This window comes from Phaenicophaeus curvirostris, chromosome 7 (assembly GCF_032191515.1).
Source record: "Phaenicophaeus curvirostris isolate KB17595 chromosome 7, BPBGC_Pcur_1.0, whole genome shotgun sequence".
NCBI classification, from domain to species: Eukaryota; Metazoa; Chordata; class Aves; order Cuculiformes; family Cuculidae; genus Phaenicophaeus; species Phaenicophaeus curvirostris.
In genome coordinates, this window is record NC_091398.1 from 12,653,436 (window position 1) to 12,677,095 (window position 23,660).

At 42.8% G+C, this 23,660-nt stretch overlaps 1 protein-coding gene across 1 annotated transcript in view; it reads right to left on the bottom strand.

The window, feature by feature from the left end:
* Positions 1-23,660, bottom strand: part of SPATS2L (spermatogenesis associated serine rich 2 like) — a 137,929-nt gene that overhangs the window by 88,632 nt on the left and 25,637 nt on the right. The gene's annotated exons all lie outside the window — the stretch shown is intronic.

Sequence of the window (23,660 nt, forward strand, 5' to 3'; positions counted from 1 at the left end):
CATTACACGGCTTTACTTTTATCCTCCAATGCACAGTGAAAAGTGGAATTTGACCTTTCCTTTGGATCTGTAAAGCACTGCATCAGATTGTTTTGAGAAAATGATTGAGGATTTTTTTTTTTTTTACTCTACATGACTAGCATTACTTAATAGTGGCCAAAGACCTCTAACACACAGGTCCTAAAAACACAGTCCCTAGAATGACAACACAGAGGCAAAACGTGCAGGTGAGACAGAACACAACTATAACCGCCTGGGGAAATAAATACCGCATACAGGTTGCCTGCAACTGCTAACAAGCACAGCGCGTTGGTACTCCACCATCTCTAGAAGCAAACTCAAAGAAAACATAAAACACAACGCAGGCTATTGGAATCTCGTGCTTTCTCTTAAAAACAGGCCCGAACTCATTTTGGTTGTGGACAGGCATTTCCTTAAAATTTGGGAAATGGCAGAGAGGTGTCCTTACATAGCTGCATTTCTATTTCTTTGAGCAAGGAAGACTAGATACAGAGAACCGATCCAGATTCAGAACCACACTTCCCACAACACAGAAAGTACTCGGAGATGCCTGAGTTCAATTTTTAGGCTTGTCACTATCGCCACACTCAGATAAAACAGTTAACTCTGAAGCATATGTTCCTTCTTAGGCATCTACCTGGGCATAAGGACTGTGGGGACAGACCCTTCACTTAAGGACAACCCCAAGAATGCTTTCAAGGATACTTTACTCCATCTTAATCATAGCACTTTCTTACACAATAAATTTCCTGGAGTTGTGACCTTACCTCCTTGCATGTTTATACAGCACCTGACCTGGTACAAACTTTATCTCGACTGGTGTCTCATTACATTTAACAGATCCTACTGTTCTCATAAAGGGCCAAACTCCTTCAACACCCATAACAGTCAGAGCCCAGCCACAGCGTTCAGCTGGTCCAGCAGGTTGAGATGGCACCTTCACAAAAATCCTCAACTTGTTCTGACCTGGAAACCATTCTGCATTTGCACAGTTTAACAGCATTCACAGAAACAATTGCGGCAAGGGCGCAGCGTCCTGCTCCCAGCAGCTGAAAGATCTGGTTAGTGGCACTCAACAGGTACCACCCGGGGACGCCTTTCACCGCCGGTGCAAATAACGCTCCTGGTTAACCTCAACATTCTGCATGCGGGAGTATAGCTAAAAAATTGTAAGTTTACCTTCCCTGAAACATGACATTTTGAAGAATATTTCAGGACTGCGTCAGGAGCTAAAAAAAATAAAAAATAAAAACTAGAAGAAAGACGCTTTACACTAATAATTCAAATTTAGAAATTAACAGGAAAGAACTCCCGCAGAAGATCATAGATCCCTCGATAAAGCTTTGGACGTTTCTCAAGCCGGAATCGACCTAATCGGTCCCGAGGAACGCGACCTGGAACGAAACAAGCGGATCCCCCGCGCCGCCCCTCGGCTCCCCCGAGGAGAACGGACCCGGCGGCAGGAGCGCTCCGCACCCCGGGATGGCGAGGGCGAGGCGCCCAGCGTTCCCTTCCAGCTCAACAAAGGCAGCGTCCCCGCCGCGCCCCCGCACCGAGCCCAGACGCTCGCGCCCCGCCTCGGCCCCCGGCGGAGCCCCGGAGGCTCCCGCCGCTCCCCGGGCCCGGCCCGGCCCGGTCCCCGCCGGGGCCGCCCCTCACCTGTGCGCGCCCCGCGGCGCAGGCGGCTGCCCAGGGAGCGGGACGCGCCCCTCGCTCCGCCGCGCGGGCCCCGCCTCGCGCCCCGCCCGCTCGCTCCGGCCCCGCCCTCACGCGCGCGCCCCGCCCCGCCCGCCCCCTTCCCTTCCCCATCCAACCCCGGGGACGGATCCCGTCCCCGGGGTTGGATGGGGAAGGGAAGGGGACGGGCGGGGCGGCGGCGGGAGAGCGGGGCGGGGGGCCACGGGTTGCCTCTGAGGGAGTCCGTCTGGTGCTGCTCAAGGGCATGGAGTGATAGGGTGTGGGGGGCGTTGGCCGTAAATTGGAAGGGGAAAGATTCAGGTTGGACGTTAGGATCATAGAATTCCAGGTTGGAAAAGACTTCTTCGATCATCGCGTCCAGCCGTTCCTATCTGCCACTAAACCACGGCCCTCAGCATCTCGTCTAGCCATCTTTTAAACACCTCCAGGGGTGGTGACTCCACCACCTTCCTGGGCAGCCTCTGCCAGTGCCCCATGACCCTTTCTGTGAAAAATTTTTTGATGATATCTAGTCTGAACCTTCCCTGGCGCAGCTCAAGGCCATTGCCCTGTGTCCTGACCCCTGTCACTTGGGAGAAGTGGCCAGCTCCCTGCTCTCCACAACCTCTTTTCAGGTAGTTGTTGAGAGCAGTAAGGTCTCCCCTCAGCCTCCTTTTCTCCAGGCTAAACAACTCCAGCTCTCTCAGTCGCTCCTCGTAAGACTAGTTCTCCAGCCCCTAGACTAAATCGGCTCCTCTCCAGTTTATACCCATTGCCTCTAGTCCTGTCACTACAAGCCTTTGTAAACAGTCCCTCTCCAGCTTTCTTGTAGGCTCCTTTCGGGTACTGGAAGGTCACTGTAAGATCTCCTTGGAGCCTTCTCTTCTGCAGGCTGAACAAGCCCAAGTCTGTCAGCCTATCTCATATGGGAGGTGCTTCAGCCCTTTGATTACTGAAGATCTGCATAGTTTTGAAGACATGACTCCAAATGAAATCTTAATTCCGTGCCTGTGGCCTCACTATAACGTTGAATATCAAAAAATCATGCCCAGCATTTTGCAGCATGCAGATGAGTCCTTTCGACAGATGCTTGTTCCATGAAGCCACTGCGACTGAATAGAGTGGATACTGTCTAGTGAGGTTTGCTTGGGCACCGCCATCACGGAGAACTGCATGCTGTCACACCAGGGTGGTTCTTTGCCTGCCCACCTGCCTGCTACACATCACTAGTGTCTGAGCCTTCCCATCTTTGCGTGCTCCTGGCGAGCAACCAGAACATAAAAACTCACTGCCAGTTTTTCAGTAATCAATGTTTTAAAATACTACCTAAAAGTTCCAAAGAAAATACACCATCAGGGTTGTTAACACAAAGCTAACGGAGCAATAAATAACTATCCACTTAAATTTAAATGCTAGACTGTGGAGGTAAAACCGCATACTTGGAACCAAAAAAAAAAGAAAAATCAGAGCAGATTTTCCATAAACAACTGTAATCTGGATTTACTATCAGTACTGGTGTCTCACACTGTAACCAGTATTTCCATTAACCCAAACACAGACCAGTTTTCATTTGTGTTAGCAATGAGAGCCACAAGCACTGGAAAAGCACAGCATTCCTCTCAGCATTATTCCATACCCCTTTTCCTGCTAACCCAAAGGAGACTTTTGGGGTCATAATGCACCTCTGCCTGAACTCCCTACTCTCAGCCAGGAAACCAACTGCTTACACCTTCAAACACACTTTGGAGGCAGCACTTGGTTCTTATTATTTTCCACCAAGGATTCCCACTCTGCAGTATGGAAAATAATTTGAGGTAAGATTTATAACGTGACCCATTCTCGAAGCCAGGCAGAGCTGGCAGGTTTTTCTGGCAGCAGTCAGGTGGGCAGGCAGAGAATCACCCTGGTGTGACAGCATGCAGGTGTCTGCAGTGGCAGTGCCCAAGCAAACCTCACTGGGCAGTTTCCACTCTAGTCAGTTGCAGTGGCTTCATGCCGTGAGCATCTGTTGAAAGGACTCATCCACCTGCTGCAGGAAGCTGGGCGTGATTTTTTCATATGCAACATTATGGCAAGGCCACAGGTTCAGAATTAAGATTTGAAGTCATGTCTTCAAAACTGTGCAGATCTTCAGTAAATGTGGGTTTATTGTAAACAATGTAATTTTGAATGTCCAGGCTTGTATTTGTGTTCTGAGAGTGCTCTTCATAGTACTGCTGACATTTATCTGCACTGTATGAATTTTGCCTGGAAGTTTTCAAAACGATTCTGAAGTTCAAGAGAACGGTGCATTATATTCATAAAACGAGGGTGCTGCTGACCTTCCAGCACAAGAGAATAGATGTGAATCATGGACCCAAGACTCATCTAAAGGAACACAGTGGAAACAAATCAGATGAAAGGCTCTAAAGGCTTTACAAATTATATTTGGGTGGGAGAGAGCAGGGAGAAAGAGAATGTGGGAAAAAGAAGAATGAAAAAGGATCCTGCTGCTTAGCTCATGCATAAACTGTATGTGCTCAGCCAAAGGTCACTCCTTTTATTTTCTCATTAATTTCAATGACAGTAGACGGTATATGAAGAACAATCTAAAAATAAGAACAGACGGAAATAGCTCAAGTTTTTCTGTGACACAGTAGTGAGAAGAAAAACCTGAGCAGCAACTTCATTCCATATCTTTATTCTTGAATTTTTAAAAAGCAGTGACTTAAAGGAAGTTATTATGTAAATGAACTGTGAAGTTATAAAATAATTTTATAATTTATAAAAGTGGTCATGCTTTTTCCAATAATGTTTTTGTACCCTGTGTATACTGAAATTAATTAATTCCTGGTGCTTTTTTACATCCACCACTGTTGGGGAGAAATCGTGTATTTGGACAGTTTTGAGGGTGAGTTGACTGGTTACTAAACACAAGTGAGGAAAACACTAAGTAGCAGGCTGAGTTGTGAACAAATGGAAAAGGAATAACAGCTTTGGGAAGCCTGCAGGTGCATGCAAAAGCTGGCACAAGGAAATTGCTATCCACAGCAACTGAAAGTAGAGGCTGTAATGAGAAAATAGAAGAGATCATGAATATTCTGCAGCGAGAATCATGAATGCCTGCCTCAAATGAATCTTCAGGAAACAGGAGCCCTTCATCCAGAGACAGATGCAGTGTCTGCCAACTTTTTTCTAAGGAGTAAAAGGCTAACATGTAGAGGCTCATCTCCATATGAGGTGCCACAGATTCTGCATCGGTGTCGAAGGAGTTTTAGCACCACACCACCAGCTTTGTAATTTTTGCAGCAAAATGTGTGCATCTGCATTGACTCGCAGTGTATTTGGCTGTATGCTGAGCCTACATTTTCAAAAAGAGGACACCAGCTGTCCAGAGCTTAGTTCTCATCTCCTGTTGAAGCCAAATAGCAGCCTGAAGCTTATGGTCAACACATGTTGCAGTGTTCGATTCCTCTGTAGAGGTTATTCATTGGTAGAGGTAAAGTGATGATCAACAACAATTAAACATGCCATCTGGAACCTTTGGGCTATATTAGAAGTGAGATGGCCTGGTCAGAGCTCTGACTTTGGATTTTGCATTAGATCTTCAGTTCACAATATTTTCTGTACAATCACGGTCCTATTTCTGATGTGACCACAGGAAACACATTTATTTTCTCTGGGCCTTAGTTTCCCATCTGCAAAAGAAGAAAGGAATTTCCGAATCTCAGTGTATATGACAAAGATTACAAGACACTCCAGGTGTAATCGTGCAATGTAGTGACTTCGGCAGTAAAGGTGCTTTAATGATTTCTTGCTGTCTTGCAACCTCCCTGACTCTACCTTGGCCCTGTGATCTGTTACTTCACTCAGTTTGTGAAAGTTCCCTGCAGACCAGACCACTGAAATGACCTGAGCTAAAAATAACTGAGGTCCAGTTGATATTGAAGGTCAGCAGGTGGTGACCTGTCCTGAAAACCTGACCTTGAAAACTGTCATATTCTAACATCAGTTACTGAGCTGCAGTAATCCAGAGGGATGTCACAACATTAGTAAATTCTTTGTTTCTCTAGGGGAAGAACACACCATCACACATGATATGGGTTTGTATCTTGTGCCACCTGAGTACTGGCATTTTCCTTAGGGCTACGGATGGGACAGGAACCAACTGAATACATACAATAGATTGCTGTGTAGTTGTTCTGTCTCCTTGCTTATTCAAACACCTACTGCTCCCACAAGACTGACAGACTGGAAAGCTTCGATTCCATCAGCAATTGTCCTCTTGGACTGCTTCTCAGCCATCAGTTACTACCTGAAGCAGCTCACTGCTGTTTTTCCTGGTTTATGGATAAGAGACAGCAGCACAGAAAGAAATGGTGCAAAGAACTTCCCTGCTGGAGAAATGAGGCACAGGTCCTGCCCAATGCAGAAGCTACAAAGCCTCACCTCCTGCTATTTGGTGGAGCCCATTGCTTCACCAAAGGGACTAAGTGCCATGTACAACAACAGGACCGGAGACCACAGAGCAGGGAGGAGAGGCGTCTGGAGGGTAGCTGGGATGTGTCTCTCCAAGTATGTGTTTGTTGGTTGGTTTCAATACCAGAATCAGTGATTAAAAGTTTATTACCTAGCAACAAATCAAATCAGTTGAAATTCCCCAGGCACAAAACTCTTTCTGGCTCACAACAGGGGGAAATTTATTCAACACAGAAATTTGGAAATAAACTGGTACAGTCACAGTGGTCTGGCAACAGATCTGAGGGTGAAGATACAGAAAACAGCAAATTACGTAGCTCGTGTTGTACAGCAGTTGCTGATCTGGGGCATAAAATTAACATGGCTCTTTTACACCAGGAGAAGGGCCGATAATAACATTTTATCCTGGCTTTTGTTAACTCCAGTTAAAAGCTGCAGCATTAACGGAAAGAAGTTCAAAGAGAGGCACCACAAGTGATTAACAGAGATATGTTTTCAGGAGATAGATGTTTACATGCTTGGCTTAGGAAAGAGCTGCCAAGCAAATAAAAGACAGAAGGTCCTTTCAAAGCACCTGTGTGAGGACATAAAGAGCATTATATGGAGTATCAACATGGAAAGAAGAAAAAGAAGATTTATGATATCTACAGAAAATCCTGACAGTCACAATGCACCAAAAACCTAGAGAGACTAGGCTTCCTCATGTTACCAGCAGAAAGTTGTATTCAATATTGAAAATTCTTCTAGAACTAGAAAAGCCCTTGCATTTGCATGTGTGATCCCAAGCAAGAAAAAAAAAAAATTAAGGAAGACAGCCTTTTTTGGCTCTCAAAGATACAGGTCAAATTCAGAAAGGATAATTCACAACCCACACGTAATTTAATGGCCATTATGTTTGCTCAGACAAGGCCTGAATTTGATTAAATGGTTATGAGTATGCATACTATATACTATATAAACAAAAATCTGTTTTGCAATAGGATTATTTATATCAAAGATAATTCCAACTTCTGCTCTCAGCTCTCACATTTGGTTAGAAATACAATGTCCTCAAATGACTGCAACGGTCAAAGTACAATATTATAAGGACAATTTTTATTTTTACTGGTTTTAAGGATTGACAGACAGGCTGGTTAAAACCTTCACAGAAACACATAGTTGAAAAAAGAACCTGAGCATTTCTCATTCCAGAAGCAACGCAACAGTATCTTATGGTGTCTAATGTTTCAGAGTGAGTGGACTTGAGCAGGGTGGTAAACACTCAAGAATGACTGAAGTTTGAAAACAAACAAAAAGAAGCCTTGAGCTTGCTCTTGTATTAAGTGGGAAAGAAGTGAGGGAAAGCTTGGCAAAAATCAGCATAATAGTAGGCTCATTGTTGAATCTGAAAGCTTCATTTTCCAACAGTGTCCCTTTTCTGGGAAGCTGCACAACCACTCTGAAAGCGCCTTCTATAGAGATGATAAATCTATGGTGGAGATTTATGCACATTCAGATTAAGTCAGGAAATCAGTCCTGAAAGGGATAATTAAATACAGAGACAAAAACCTAGAAGAAAAATTACCGAAAGCCCCTAAAACAAACACAGCTAACAATACACCATGATATATCAGGTCCTGGGATTCTGACTCTGACTTTGGCACGTATTCATGCTCAAGCAATGTACAGGGGGAGCAACCTCATCCTCTTCCTCACTACAGTTCCCAGGACTCCAGAGACTCTGAACAGCAGCAGATTCTGAGCTGCCGCAGCATGTGTGAACAGGTAATGTTTGACATCCTTCATCCCATTTTAAGTGTTTCTTGTTGCACAAGCTCTTAATTCATCAGTAGGCAGAAAGACGTAGAAAGCAAATACATGCTATATCTACACATGGGACAGTTTGAGACCGCAGCCTTCCTGCTCCTGCGAGGGCATCCAAATTGGAGGGCAAAGATACATTTATTCAAAGGCTCCCATTGACACCAGCCAACCCCCAAAAGGCTGTGTTTGTCTGGAAGAGTTTCAGCCCCAGGATGTTGAAGCTGTGTTAATGCTCATCTTTTTATGACTTCCACCATGTATTTAGGAGGTTGGTATGAGCTTAGCATTGAAGGAGCAGGTGAAGAAGTACTGCCTTTACTTAGCAGAGGTAGTAGTAGACTTTTGCTCTGTGGTTGGACTAGACCCTGGAATAAAGATAACAGTCTCACTGTTAAGCTTTAGGCATCCAACTTTACCTAAGCCAGCAGTCTTGGTGCCTAGTTTGTCAGGGAAACATAGGTGCCCCAGTCACTCTACAGGAGTTTTTAGCCCATAGCCACCAGAACTAAGTGCCTGAAGTTAAGCTGTGAAAAAAACCAGTGCAGGGGTGACTTGAACAGTCACACTGTAACTTGCATTACTTTCCCTTGCCTGTAACGAAAACTACCCTCAGTATCCCAGAGGCACTCTGCCACTATTTGACTAAAGCAGCTTACAGCTTTATGTTCTTAAAGGGTTTGGTCCACTACCAAAACTCCAGCAGCAAAAGAACAGAGAACATCTGTTAGCAGGTAGCCCTAGTAGAGTGCTGTCCTCTGTCTGGACTTGATGTTATGAGCAGAAAATCTGAGGGTTTGTAAGCAAGGTGAGAACTTTTGAACATTTTAGTCTCCATTTTATAACCAACAGCCCAGTCTTTCCAGTCACAAACAAGTGAGGTGCTGTGAGAGCTGGCTTTCTTGACACAGAGGTCACTTCTCCCCTTTCAGCTTTACACCATGTTCAGCTGACTCAGAGTGTTAATGGTAAAGTAAACACACTGACAGAACAAAACTTAGTGAAAAAGCCCTTTTCTCTCACATCACCGCAACTCTAAAACATGCAGACTCAATACTGTGTCATAGTCCAGTGAGTAAACTACTCCAGCTTTGAAGATATGGTATCCAAATGCTGCAACTCTGTGAGAATCTTCAATTTGTGCAGCATGACTTTTTCATTAATTCATTTATTTATTAAATATTGTCAAGCTTCTCCAAAGCAGATTCAGTCCTAATGCCTGATTAATCTCATGTGGGAGCTAAGGACTGATGCAGATGAAAAACTTGACATCTAAAAGATGTAGATATGCTTCCAATTTTTGCAGTGCAAGATGGTGCGCAAGCAGAAACCATTTACATATTTACATACTATTTACTCCCTCCCATGCTACTGGACAAAAAAAATGTGGCAATTCCACTTTCTATGTTTGACTTCTGTTCTAGATAGTGTAAAAAATGGTACTTCAGCCCTTGCCCTCTTCTTTCTGCTAACAATAATAATTTATGACAGTTTCAAGTTCTATTCACAGGCACTGGGTGAGTTTATAGATGGCAACTAGTACACTTTCTTTACTAGTAAGCCAGGCTGAATTCAGTGAAAAGCATCATTTTCTAATCACACACAACAACACAATTTCCCCTAAATACTGAATCTGAGAGCAAAATGTTCCATTGCCATCTTGGAAATGTATGGGAGTTTGACGCATTGGTGTAATGAATGAATGTGTGTAACAGAGAAAGATGCAAACTAAGGACTTCACTTCAGGGCTGGCTTTGCATATGGACATTACTCTGGTCTCCTTCATATCGAGTCAGGCCATCTGCACAAGATAATCCTAGCCAGAAGGGAAATGAGAAGAGTAAATATATTCAGTGCTTTGGAGTGCAGTTTCAAAATCTGGAATTTGACATAAAACTTATCTGGGAAGTAATGTAAATAATAGAAATGGCACATTCCAGCAGTCGTGGAAGACTAGGGAAGTTCCACTGGACTGGAAGTTGGCTGATGTTGTCCCCATCCACAAGAAGGGTTGCAGGGAGGACCCAGGAAACTACAGGCCTGTCAGTCTGACCTCAGTGCCACGGAAAGTCATAGAACAGGTGATCTTGAGTGCTATCATGAAGCACATGCAAGAGAACCGGGTGATCAGGCCCACTCAACACGGGTTCACAAAAGGCAGGTCTTGCCAAACTAACCTGATCGCCTTCTATGACAAAGTGACTCGACTACTGGACGAGGGAAAGGCTGCAGATGCATCTTTTTGGACTTCAGTAAAGCCTTTGACACAATTTCTCCCAGCATTCTGCTTGAGAAACTGTCAGCCTCTGGCCTGGACAGGCGCACACTCTCCTGGGTGGAAAACTGGTTGGATGGCCGGGCCCAGAGAGTGGTGGGAAATGGAGTTAACTCCAGCTGGAGGCCAGTGACAAGTGGGGTTCCCCAGGGCTCAGTGCTGGGTCCAGCCCTGTTCAATGTCTTTATCAATGACCTGGATGAAGGCATTGAGTGCACCCTTAGCAAGTTTGCAGACGACACTAAGCTGGGTGGAAGTGTGGATCTGCTGGAGGGTAGGGAGGCTCCAAAGGGATTTGAACAGGCTGGACCACTGGGCAGAGTCCAATGGCATGAGGTTTAACAAGGCCAAATGCCGGGTCCTGCACTTGGGGCACAACAACCCTGTGCAGTGCTACAGACTAGGAGAAGTCTGGCTAGAAAGCTGCCTGGAGGAGAAGGAGCTGGGGCTGTTGGTTGACAGTGACTGAACATGAGCCAGCAGTGGCCCAGGTGGCTGAGAAGGCCAATGGCATCTTGGCTTGTATCAGAAACGGTGTGACCAGCAGGTCCAGGGAGGTTATTCTCCCTCTGTACTCAGCACTGGTGAGACCGCTCCTCGAATCCTGTGTTCAGTTCTGGGCCCCTCACCACAAGAAGGATGTTGAGGCTCTGGAGTGAGTCCAGAGAAGAGCAACGAAGCTGGTGAAGGGGCTGGAGAACAGGCCTTATGAGGAACGGCTGAGAGAGCTGGGGTTGTTTAGCCTGGAGAAGAGGAGGCTGAGGGGAGACCTCATTGCTCTCTACAACTACCTGAAAGGAGGTTGTAGAGGGGAGGGAGCTGGCCTCTTCTCCCAAGTGACTGGGGACAGGACAAGAGGGAATGGCCTCAAGCTCTGCCAGGGGAGATTTAGGCTGGACATTAGGAAAAAAATTTTCACAGAAAGTGTCATTGGTCACTGGAACAGGCTGCCCAGGGAGGTGGTTGAGTCACCTTCCCTGGAGGTGTTTAAGGCACGGGTGGACGAGGTGCTGAGGGGCATGGTTTAGTGTTTGATAGGAATGGTTGGACTCGATGATCCGGTGGGTCTCTTCCAACATGGTTATTCTATGATTCTATGATTTAAATTGTGATTTAACTACTGGAGTCAGAAGTTTGGCAGTTGAGGTTATTGATAGTGATACAGAGACATGTCTGTCAGTATTTGTAAAAAGGGTTGGCCAACAGGAAGAAACATAATCAAATTAGAAAAAACAATAAATGCAAGGATTATAGCTTTAGTTTTGTGACATAAGGAACTGAAAGAAGTAAACTAGTAATAGTAGTAGTTAAATTGGTAAAAAAGACATAACAATGACAAAAAAAGAAGATATCAAAAACCCAAGAGCTAACAATGTTTGATGAATTAGCAGTATGCTTTAGATGTACAATTATTTTAACAGAAAATATGCCACCAGTATGATTCCGAAGTTACCAAGGTAACTTAAGGTTTAATTCAGAATGATGCTGAGCACAGATTTAGTTTATCACTGAAAAGATTCAGGGTGAGATCAACATGGTAGAATCCAGATTCATCAAAAGCATAATGGAAAATGTCCCCACACCACTCTGCACCTCTGTTTAACAGGGAGGGAGTCCCAGCTCAGAAAGTGCCTCACCCATGGCTGCACAGCAAATCTGTGTGAGAACCGAGGACAGAACGCAGACCTCGAGCAGGACCCTACCTTGTAGGAGCTGTTGAAAGTTGCCCTAAAATTAAATTTGCTTAAAATTGCACCCTGACTAGAACAAGAACAAAATCTGTCTAGGTGCAATTACTTGACTTAATGCACAAACACAGCTTTCAAAGACAAGAAAGGACACTTCATGGGCTAAGAGAAGACAGAGCTGATATTAAAAGAAGATAAAACTGAAAAGGGACATATATACACAAACACACTATTGAAAAAAACCTAAACCAACAAAACAATGCCAAACAACTTTGAGGTCATTCTTCCTATGAGTATCCTACTGCATGTAACAGAATTCAGACAATTGCTCTGTAGTCACGGTCCTCAAATCTTCTAGAACATAATGAACACATCCCATTTGCAACTCATTTTATTATACAAGAATATCATTCTTTGTTAGTTAAAATCCTCAGGGTGGCTTTAAAATTTTATAAGAAAGATATCATTATTATATGCCACAGTACTTTTCCCTGAAGGATGTGTAAGGAGTTAACGCTCACAGATTCGTATTGTTACTTACCAGCACTTCACTGCCATTACCATGACAGCAAGGCAAAGACCATTTTGTTCTGCCCCATTCCTCTCTCAGCAGAATTGCCAGTTGACTTCCAAATTCAGAATTTTAACAGAAACTAATGTTTGAAGCCAGATTTTGCATCATGTCCTAAAAGCTCTATCTGATATGAAATTTAATGAAAAGGAAAGGTGGAACAAAAGACTGTATTTTCATAAGGCTAGCTGAACATTAAGAAGCTGATTACACTGTTTGCAATACAACAAGCATAAAAAGAATCAAACATAACTCAGAACAGATATCTGCTGGGGTAAGATGTGCTGAAAAACCACTTAAGTCTTCTTTTGTTGCTCACAGACAAATGCAGGCATCAGCATGCTGCTGCTGCCTACAGGACACCTATGGCTGACAAAAAAGGGTGTGGTACAGTGCAGTGACAGTAGGTTCATGAGGAAATAGTGTAAAACAGTCAGTGGAGTGCACCAAAGGAGTAGTCAAGAATGTGTAACACACCAGCCATCATTATACTTGCGAGTTGCGTATCCAATATATTGTAAATATTAACATAACAACTGGTGCAGGAGGAGGCTGCTAAGACATCAGAATTGCATTTTATGATTTATTCTTACGCTTTGCACACTGTTCATGTCTAAAGAATAAAGAGCAAAGGAAGAGAATGCTACAGAAAAATAACATAAGGGGTTTAACCACTTCCTAGCTGATTCAGGCTCTAAACTGGCTCTACATGCGTCAGATAATTCAGGAGGCCCCCTCACATGAAGTAATTCGTCCACCAACCCCATTCACTCAAGCTGTACGAGTAAAACTACTCATGCATGTAGTATCAAGGAGTAGGCAGAGAAGTCAGGAAAGCAAAGCTCAATGAAATTGGACTCTGGCACAAACAGACTAGAAAACAACTTAAAGGGAAGGATGAGAAAACAGAGAGGATGCAGGAGAAGCAGAATACAGCAGGCCTTGCTCTCTTGGAGAACAGGCTCAGTATCTGGGTGTAAACATCATGAAAGGTGCGGATGGTCTTCTCCACTCCACAGTACGGTTTGTTCATGTAGGTCTTGGAGGACACAGTTACCTGAACAACCTGTTCCCTCTTGTAAAACTTGTCATGTCATCTCAGTTTACCCTGCTGAGTTGAATATACAACTATAACAAAGTACTTAGCTGTTCACCTTATTATGTCACAAACGCTATATAAGTTACATTTTCTCTACAGCAAAGTAAGAGTTAATTTCCCCACAGGAATAAAGGCAGACAGAGAAAAACAAAGAAAGCAAGGAGACAGAGCAAAGCTGCAGGCTGCAAGTGTTATGCCTCTTGATTCCCAGCTTTAAATAAACCCTTTGAAGTGGAAGAGGTTTTTTGTGTTAAAATGGGCTGCTTTCAGTATACATCATTGTTTACAGCTGCAAGAATCATTTTACTTGAACTCTAAACTGGAAACTTGGTGCTGAAAAAAAACAGTAGAAAATTTATGTGCAGACACCCCGTGCCCTCCATTCTCACAGCTCCCATGCTGCATCCAACACTTATTAGCAGCAGCGGTAGTAAGCGTTACAGTAACAGCTGACACTGATTTGCAGGTGCAGTTCAGAAACGTTACCTTGATCCCTGCAAACCAGGAGCCAGAGGGTATAGCTCCACAATTGAAAAGTCTAATTTAACTAGAGAAAAAAATAATGTACCATCTTTGTGAACTTCACTTGTTAAAAATGTCTTCAAGAGCCACAGAAAATACACCAGGTGGACAAATAAATGGTATTGCTGCTGAGCTAGATTTCATAGAATCATTAGGTTGGAAAAGACCTTTGAGATCATCAACTCCAACCATTTCAAAGCAGCCTCCTCTTTCCTGTCTCCTACACCTCATGAAATTAGACTATAAATATCAAGCAGAAGTCCCAGTAACTTCCTAAATGAAGAGTAAGTTTGCACTTACCTGTAGAAGTCTAGCAGGTTTGCCAATTAAATCCATGTTCTATTCTTTTATTAAAAACAGAAAGGTGGAGAAGAGGAGGCATGCCTAACAGCGCTCTGGAAATGATAAGTAATGTCCATAGAGAACTTAATTGTTATTTTCTATTATATAGATCTCACTTTAGTATTTAAAGGGTTCACCACTACCACCTATGAGATCTCCAGGACTTTGTAGTTTTGTTTCATCTTCTCCATGAGAAATAAAAGATCCGTGTCCACCGTATACATTAATGAATGATGAAGAGAACCTCACCAAAAGCCTGCTGTGTATCTGTGTTTCTGCAAGTAACAGCTGAATTTAAAGACTGCAAACTTGACTACGTGCAATATCAAACCTCAAGTCCCAGAAGTATTGAGCTATAATGAAACAGGATAGGAAGCAGTTGTTAATTTTAACTAAATTATGTAAAAGAGCAGCTGCATTTCCAAGAGCAAAGCCCCAGACATCAAAAGGCGATGAAGAAATGTCAGGCCTATACATGTTTCTTCTAAAATGGCTTTATGAATGGAGAAAACACCAGATTTAGAATGAAATCTAAGGTAGTACTTAAAGGTACAGTAAAAGGCAGCTCTGGTACTTATTCCAAGGCTAACAACAATTGGCTACAATCCCCTTATGAAAGTGTCGTGATTAACAAGATAGAAAGCTACGCAGTGGTCAAGTAAGATGAAATGTTGGCAGTTTGCAGTATAGGTTCAGGAAGATATCATTTGTCATGCTCAGCATTCATTGCTATTGCAAAGCTGCTCTGAGATCAAAAATCTGATCGTAATCCATCAAACCACAGCAAGTCGAATGGCTGGGTGATTGTGATGACACAGCTGGCTGCAGGGATGGTGCTAAGAATTAATATCTGAAACTGCTATCAGCATGTTGAAAGCTTTGGATGAAGGGAAAAGCAGCATGATAATTGCTAATAACCACAACACAGGAATGATATCAAAAGGATCATTAAAAACAAACCAAATCACATCATGCTGATTTTGAAGGAGAGGTATTTAGGCCTGCTGCTCACCATTTAAACAAAGGTATGTCTACACATCTCTTCACCTGGTATGGGCACAAAAACTCAATTCTCTTCCCAATCAGCATCAGCCTATGCCCATACTGAGCAAGGCAAGGGATTTCTCAATCGCTGTCCTGCCCCTAGTGCTTTCACAGCAACTAGGCTCCAGCAGCTACAATCACAGGCTGTGTTCAGGGTAGGAGCGTCAGAAGAACTACCCAGTATGCTGATTCTTTCTAACTGGTAACAGCCTTTGCAGGTGGGCAGTAAGAACACCACTGTCACACCAAATTGATTTTGCTTGGAGCCACTGTGAGCACTTTGGCTCCATCTTGCCGGCTAGATGGGGTGTGAGAGATCTACGTGCATGGACTGTGCAAAAACAATCTGGCACATTTGCCTCTGTGAAAGCGGGGTCGATGTGACATTCACCAAGACTCAGACCAAACCGTGCTTAGCTTGCCCTGGTTAAGTCACCTCAGAGAAGTCTTCAATGTGACTGAAATCCAGCAGCAGTGTTCCCCCCTCTTTGGTTTCTGCTTTGCCTTTGTTGCTTTGACCCTTCATCTCCTGTCCATGGGGTCCTTGGCTTTAGTGTACACTTTTTTTTAATCTAAATATAACAGCTCTTCAGCCTTTTTGTCTCTCTACTACAGTCTTCACTGCCTTTAATAGACCTGGCATGAAATTAGGCCTAGTTTGTGTTCTAACCAACTTTGATGACTTATGCCTTTAATTAGTCCTTAATATTCCTGCAGTCTGCTTGGATTGTGCCTTATAAGAAACCATTTCTACATGTCATTGTGGGTTCAACTTGAGGTGAAAAAAGATTTCAGAAATAGTATGGATACAAAAATAAAAATAAGCAATTTATCATAAACTATTGTAATTTCATTCTTTTCAGTGGGAGCAGGAGTTAATTTTTTTTTTTTTTTCGCTTGAAAAATTTCCATGTGTTTTATTTTTCCACGAGGAGCAGGGGTCCAATGAAATCCCTACTTGGATACAATCTCTATAGGATTCTCAACACATTGTAAAGCGCTGGTTCTGAGTAACTTCTCTCCAAAACCACAGTGGGCCTCTGCCTGCCTTACATGCAAAGATTTAACAGGTTAATTGACCAAACCATGCTCACAACAATAGACCCTTTTAAGATTTGACCCACAGAAGAGCTCTGAAAGTTTAAAGCACAAAATAATTGGTAAGTATTACTGGGTCATATTTTGAGGTTCAGAACCAATTGTTACATAATGTTTATTCAGGCAAACTTCCATTAAAGCGGAACACAAACAAAACTTCAGAACTGACTTCCAAATTTCACCCACTCTTTATAATTTGATATATCAATTAAATGTAGTATTTTCTGACATCTTTTTTCTGATTAAATATAATTCTAAATAAAAGATATTTAACTGCCACTTAAAAAGTGGGACTTACTGCTAGCTGACCTGCTCATCTGATAGTTGAATGCTAACAGCACTTGAGTGTGTCACTTTACATGGGTGACAACTCCCAAAGTCCAAATTGTTGCCTGGGTCAAGGCCAGCCTCCTAAGCCTCCTGCAAAACTGAAGCACTGAAGTTTGAGAGACACTGGAAGGAGAGGAAATTTTCTTAGTCTTGGCTGATTTTGCTTTGAGGCTGTCAGAGTTTGAAAGAAGGCAAGACTAAACTGTGTTATGTTGTCATCATTTACAAAAGCAGTCTTTACTCAAAGGTATATTCTGGAGAAACACTCGGCCATAGTCTGGAGATCTTATTTCTTCTGCTTCTGAGAACTTCAAAAGAACTTTAAGAAAGTTTTATGATATTTCAGACTAAGGTTAATAAAACTCACAAGGAAAACTTGCTTTCTGTTCAATCCTAGGAAAGGAAATAACAAAGCTTCTTGGATTGAATCTAACATCTTTGAGGGCAACTGACTTTAGTAAGGGGGAATTTTATCCCTGATTCCTGAACACACCAAATATATAATAATTATTGTATAATTATCTTTTGCATTGTTTCTTGGAATGCAGGTTTGAGAAGCCAGAAGAAGTCTGAGATTCAGAGCTTCCTGCAAACACGGAAATACATTTTTAAAGCCTTCAGTAAAATGAATCAGAAAAATATTATCCTGAGTGTAAGAAAAATGAACCAGATAAATACTTCTCTATATTAACACAAAATATGTGCACAAGAATTTAAGGAAAAAGGAAATTACAACTATTACACACTTCCATTCCAAGGAAAGAAGCGAATATATCAGGTTTGGCTTTGTGGGGATGAAATATTTCATAGTAATTCACAATACATAACAAAAACTACATTGTTTTCCCATTTTTCTGTCCCTTAAAATGTAATGTCAATATAACAGAGGTGGTTCTAATCCAGTGCTGCTATTTATCTACAGAGAAAGCTCCTTAGAAAGGCAGCACACTGCAAACAAATAAAAAGTTAAATTATGTAAATAAAATATAGACCTGCTCTCAGCAAGCTCATTGCTACCCAGAGATTTCAATGAAAGCGGCTTACATTCACTATAGAGTTCTCTCCATTTGCACACTCCTTGTCCTGACAATCTTTTCTTTTGCTTTAACAAAAGTTGGCATTTTTGCCATTTGCATGAAGTGGAGACATTTCCTGTTCGCCGCACAGGAACTGAAGCAAGAAATCATGTAAGTGCCAGTCAGCCCTCCTATCTGAAAAACCAGGAGCATATATGAAAATAACTGAGCACAATCTAGACAAGCCCAGTGCTGTCTGCCTCAAAAATTGTGATGCAGGCATATCCAAAAGCAGATGGTCTTTGAACTGTAATACTTTCAAAAATAAATACTTTACCTTCTAGGGTTTTTGAGTCTTTGCGGTTATTCAAACACTCCCATGAGTAATAATTTTTTTTACTAGTTTAGAAAAACCAGAAGTAACATTTCAACTGATTTTATGATGCCCAGAAGCTGAAACATGAAGAAAAACGTAATATATGGCAAAAAAACCCAAAATAATATTGTGAGAGTGAGCAGTAACACTAATTTCAGGACAAACTCAACTGAAGGGGGAGGTGGGGTGAAGTGTCCCTAAGCTAAACTTAAAAAAAAATTAGAAAAAAAATAGGAAAATTAGAAAACCAGAAGTTTTATGCCTTTGTTATTACTCAAACATCAACAATATTAAGAATCAGCTTTCCACGACAGCAAAAATGGGAACAATCTTGCCTGTACTGTAGCATTAGAAATCACATTAGGGTGAGAAAAGAGACTGGACATAGTTTGGACTCCTAGAACAGACCTAGTCTATCTTGGCAGGTGTCTGTTCCAACGCTGCCAAGAGGCGTTCCTTAACCTCTTTGAATACTCCAGCATTTCAAAGCTTGTATAGTCAGAAAAAAAATTCCTCATGTCAAACTTAAGCTTTTCTTGCTGTAAATTAAACTACTTAGCCCATGATTAATGGAAGGACAACTTATCGTCGTTGTTCTTAGAACAATTCACAGAATCACAGAATCACTAGGTTGCAGAAGACCCACAGGATCATCGAGTCCAACCGTTCCTATCAAACACTAAACCATGCCCCTCATCCACCTGTCCCCTAAACACCTCCAGGGAAGGTGACTCAACCACCTCCCTGGGCAGCCTGTTCCAGTGCCCAATGACCCTTTCTGTGAAGAATTTTTTCCTAATGTCCAGCCTAAACCTCCCCTGGCGGAGCTTGAGGCCATTCCCTCTTGTCCTGTCCCCTGTCACTTGGGAGAAGAGGCCAGCACCCTCGTCTCCACAACGTCCTTTCAGGTAGTTGTAGAGAGCAATGAGGTCTCCCCTCAGCCTCCTCTTCTCCAGGCTAAACAACCCCAGCTCCCTCAGCTGCTCCTCATAAGACTTGTTCTCCAGCCCTTTCACCAGCTTCATTGCTCTTCTCTGGACTCACTCCAGAGCCTCAACATCCTTCTTGTGGTGAGGGGCCCAGAACTGAACACAGGATTCGAGGAGCGGTCTCACCAGTGCTGAGTACAGAGGGAGAATAACCTCCCTGGACCTGCTGGTCACACCGTTTCTGATACAAGCCAAGATGCCATTGGCCTTCTTGGCCACCTGGGCCACTGCTGTCTCATGTTCAGTCACTGTCAACCAACACCCCCAGGTCCTTCTCCTCCAGGCAGCTTTCTAGCCAGACTTCTCCTAGTCTGTAGCTGCACAGGGTTGTTGTGCCCCAAGTGCAGGACCCGGCATTTGGCCTTGTTATACCTCATGCCATTGGTCTCAGCCCAGTGGTCCAGCCTGTTCAGATCCCTTTGCAGAGCCTCCCAACCCTCCGGCAGATCAACACTTCCACCTGGCTTCGTGTCATCCGCAAACTTGCTAAGGGTGCACTCAATGCCTTCATCCAGGTCATTGATAAAGACATTGAACAGGGCTGGACCCAGCACTGAGCCCTGGGGAACCCCACTTGTCACTGGCCTCCAGCTGGAGTTAACTCCATTTCCCACCACTCTCTGGGCCCGGCCATCCAACCAGTTTTCCACCCAGGACAGTGTGCGCCTGTCCAGGCCCGAGGCTGACAGTTTCCTGAGCAGAATGCTGGGAGAAACTGTGTCAAAGGCTTTATTGAAGTCCAAGAAGATACATCCACAGCCTTTCCCTCGTCCAGTAGTCGAGTCACTTTGTCATAGAAGGCGATCAGGTTAGTTTGGCAAGACCTGCCTTTTGTGAACCCGTGTTGAGTGGGCCTGATCACCCGGTTCTCTTGCATGTGCTTTGTGATCGCACTCAAGATCACCTGTTCTATGACTTTCCGTGGCACTGAGGTCAGACTGACAGGCCTGCAGTTCCCTGGATCCTCCATTTTCATTTTTATCTTCACCTAGCATTGTCTTTTTTTAGAAAACCCCCTTTCCCTCACTTTATCTCATAAGCTGAATTTTCTTAGCTTTCCTTGTTATCTCAGCTTCCCCAGGCTCAGGTTCTTTTTACAGTTCACACAAAAACTGGTGACCTACTTTATATAGTAATATTAAAAAAAGTACATGCATAAACAGCACCATAATATTAAATCAATCAAAAAAGAATACACTACATTTTAATATACTTATAATTATTTGTCAGTCAACAGTCTCATCATTGCCAAGATTCACGATCCCTCCACAATGATCTTTGTCTTGTCCTGTGGTATTTTCCAATCAATTTCACGTTAGGAATTTTATTGGTGTCTATTCTGTAATGCCCCTTCAACGTTTAAGACAATATATAAACCCCATGCATAATATCACCAGCAGTTTTGAATTTTAAACATTTTAAAGTTCCTGGAATACTTTGTTTTCTCTTAAAGGTGGTGAAATTCAGAACAACTATAAATGTTTTCTCCTCAGAGAGAAGTCAGAGGAGTAGCTCAGAAGTCCTGAGTCACAGATGTCAAGGAAAGGAAAGGAAAAGAGATCAAAAGTTTTCCTTTCCACAGAACCCACAAGTACTTGCAACATCTTTCAGCTAAGGCAGGTAAAGGGGGCGAACTGCTTGACTAATTTCACTCTGTGTGAAACCAGAACATGACAGATGTTTTTAACTTAGAGATATGAAAAGAAAGGCAGAAATGCTTTAGCGAAGATTGTAACTGACCCAAGAAGAAGAAATCAGCCATCTATTCCAGGACCACAAGGGATATCTGAAGCTGGGCAAGGAGACCTTGACAGAGTAATAGGTATTAGCGGGTCAGTGCAAGGTTGGGGTTATTCCCACAGGCAAATATGGGTTACAAAGGCTCCTTAGCACTGTGAATTAGGGAATGAAATTGGCATCCAGCTGCTCAAACTGGTAACCTGAAGGAATTGCTGTGCAAAGATAACAATGGATGCAGCCTGTCGATTTTAATAAAGACATTGAGAAACTGAAGGAATTAAGTGGGTTCCAGTCATGGGGAAATATGACAGTAAAGGCAAAAGTAAGTTGCTCACAAATGCCTCAAGAAAAACACAGAAGATATGCAAACATGCAGGGACACAAAGTCTAGAGCTAGACATTACACACAACAATTTGATTAAACAACAGACACAACTTTTCTGGTAGTAAACAGTAATGGGGATGCAGCATTGCCTCAGCATTTCATTATAATGATAATGAAACTGGCATAGAGTGAACATGTTCTCTGTGCCTGCAAGTTCATGATCTCCCAAGACAGAGGCAGATGTCTGTCCTAACAGAGATCATTTGGAGATGCTGGATAGACAAGCAATCATAAAAGAGAGATTTAAAATACATTTGGGGACTGAATAAAACAAAGAGGACTGGTAACTTTTCCTACTGTCCCTAAATGAATAGTTTTGAGGAACCTGTGAAGAGCTACCACACATATGAAGAAGAAAGCCAGGCTAAGCAAAACAGATTTTGCTGGTAACAAAAAAACATGGTCCCCAACCTGCAATACAGAAAACACATGAAAACAATACAGAAACAATACAGAAGAAACAACATGACAATTGAAAAGGCCAAGGAATCACAGCAGCAATGAAATATGATAATCACCCAAGGAAAACTGAGTATTTAATGTCTCTACAGAGAAAAAATAATGCCAAAGAAAGTGGGAAATCAGAATTCATAAACTAGGAAATGCAAAGATAAACTGAAAAAGAAGTGGTTTGGGGTTGTGCTGATTCTGTCTGGGATAGAGTTAACTTTCTTCATAGCAGACCACATGATGCCATGTTTTGGATCTGAGGCTACAACCCTGCTGATAATGCATCCCTGTTTTGCCTATTGCTGAGCTCTGCTTGCACAGCATCAAGGCCACCGCTGCTTCCCACTACACCCCCACAGCCAAGAGGCTGGGAGGGAATGCAGCTGGCACAGCTGACCCAGACTGGCCAAAGGGATATTCCATACTATGTATCCTCAGGCTCAGCAATAAAAACTGGGCTAGAGGAAGAAAAGAATAGTTTTTTTGTTTTCAAAGTGGCTGTTCAGAGACTGTCTGGGTATCCATCTGCTTGGAGGAAGGAGGTGGTGTACCATTTCCTTTGCATTGCTTGTTTTTTTCCCCCCGCCTCTGCTTTTTCTTCACCCATTAAACTGGTTTTTATCAAAACTCAAGAGTTTTCTTGATTTTGCTTTTCCTATTTTCTCCCCACTGTGAGAAGCTAGTGAGGGGAGTGAGTGAGCAGCTGTGTATGTGCTCGGCTGCTGGCTGGGGTCAGATGCTAGTTAGAAGATGAGGCACTTTATTTCGTGCTGTGCTTTCACGGAGCTTACCTGGCATCAAAGAAAAAAATAAAACAAAAGGGAAAAAGAAACCCTCCAACTGCAGTGTTTGCATTAACTCCAACTCTCCAGACTTGCAATCACTACCACAGGAAGAACAGAACCTGCCTGGATTTTCTTCACCCAGTTCAGTTATATGTTTAAGAATCCTTCAACATCCAATACTACACAGTTTTAAGAGCACTATACCTAAATTATAAAACCCTAAGAGATAAATGAACAAACCTAATTATTCTCCAGTTATTATTTCATTCTCCAGAAAAACAATGCACATATCACCCACGTAGAAGAAAATTACAGATGCGAAAAGTCTAATAAAATGTCTTGTCAACTAAGCTCATGTCCTTGAAATGCGAGCAATAAAGTTCTTTACCATGACTCAATCGGAGAAATAACATTTATAGCATGATATGATCCAGAGCCACCAAGGAAAACTTTATTTAGTGCTGAGAAGGAAGAAATACAGCATTTATTCTTTAAACAGATAAAATATTTGGCAATAGAAAAGGCAAGCAAGCAAGCCAAAGTGAAAAATTCAAAGGAGGAGGAAGGAAAAAGTTACCACAAACTAATAAACCCTTTAAATGGTAGGAGGATAAGAGGTAATGCATCTGTTTCACCATTTTTCAGTATATAATACTTTCAAAGAAATCCAAGTGAAAAGATGCAGCACCTGAGACTTCATTTCAACAAATGCCTCTAAGCCACTAATGTAGGATGTGTACATCGGGCCCCCTGGGCCAACCCCCAGCTGCTGTCTGAATGCAGCAAATGGAGGCTGGTGCTCAGTTTGGCAGCACATTAGAGTCCATTTCACATTCAGATTGTACAGGGCCAACTCCTGAAGAGCAAACCAAGTTCTCCCACTTATAGGCTGGTTAGTTGAGCAGTTTGTTTCACCGAAGACCTGATAAAAGTGAGATTTCATCTCACCTCCTCCAGCAGGAGTGTTCAGGACTGTGTAACCTAACCTGAAAAA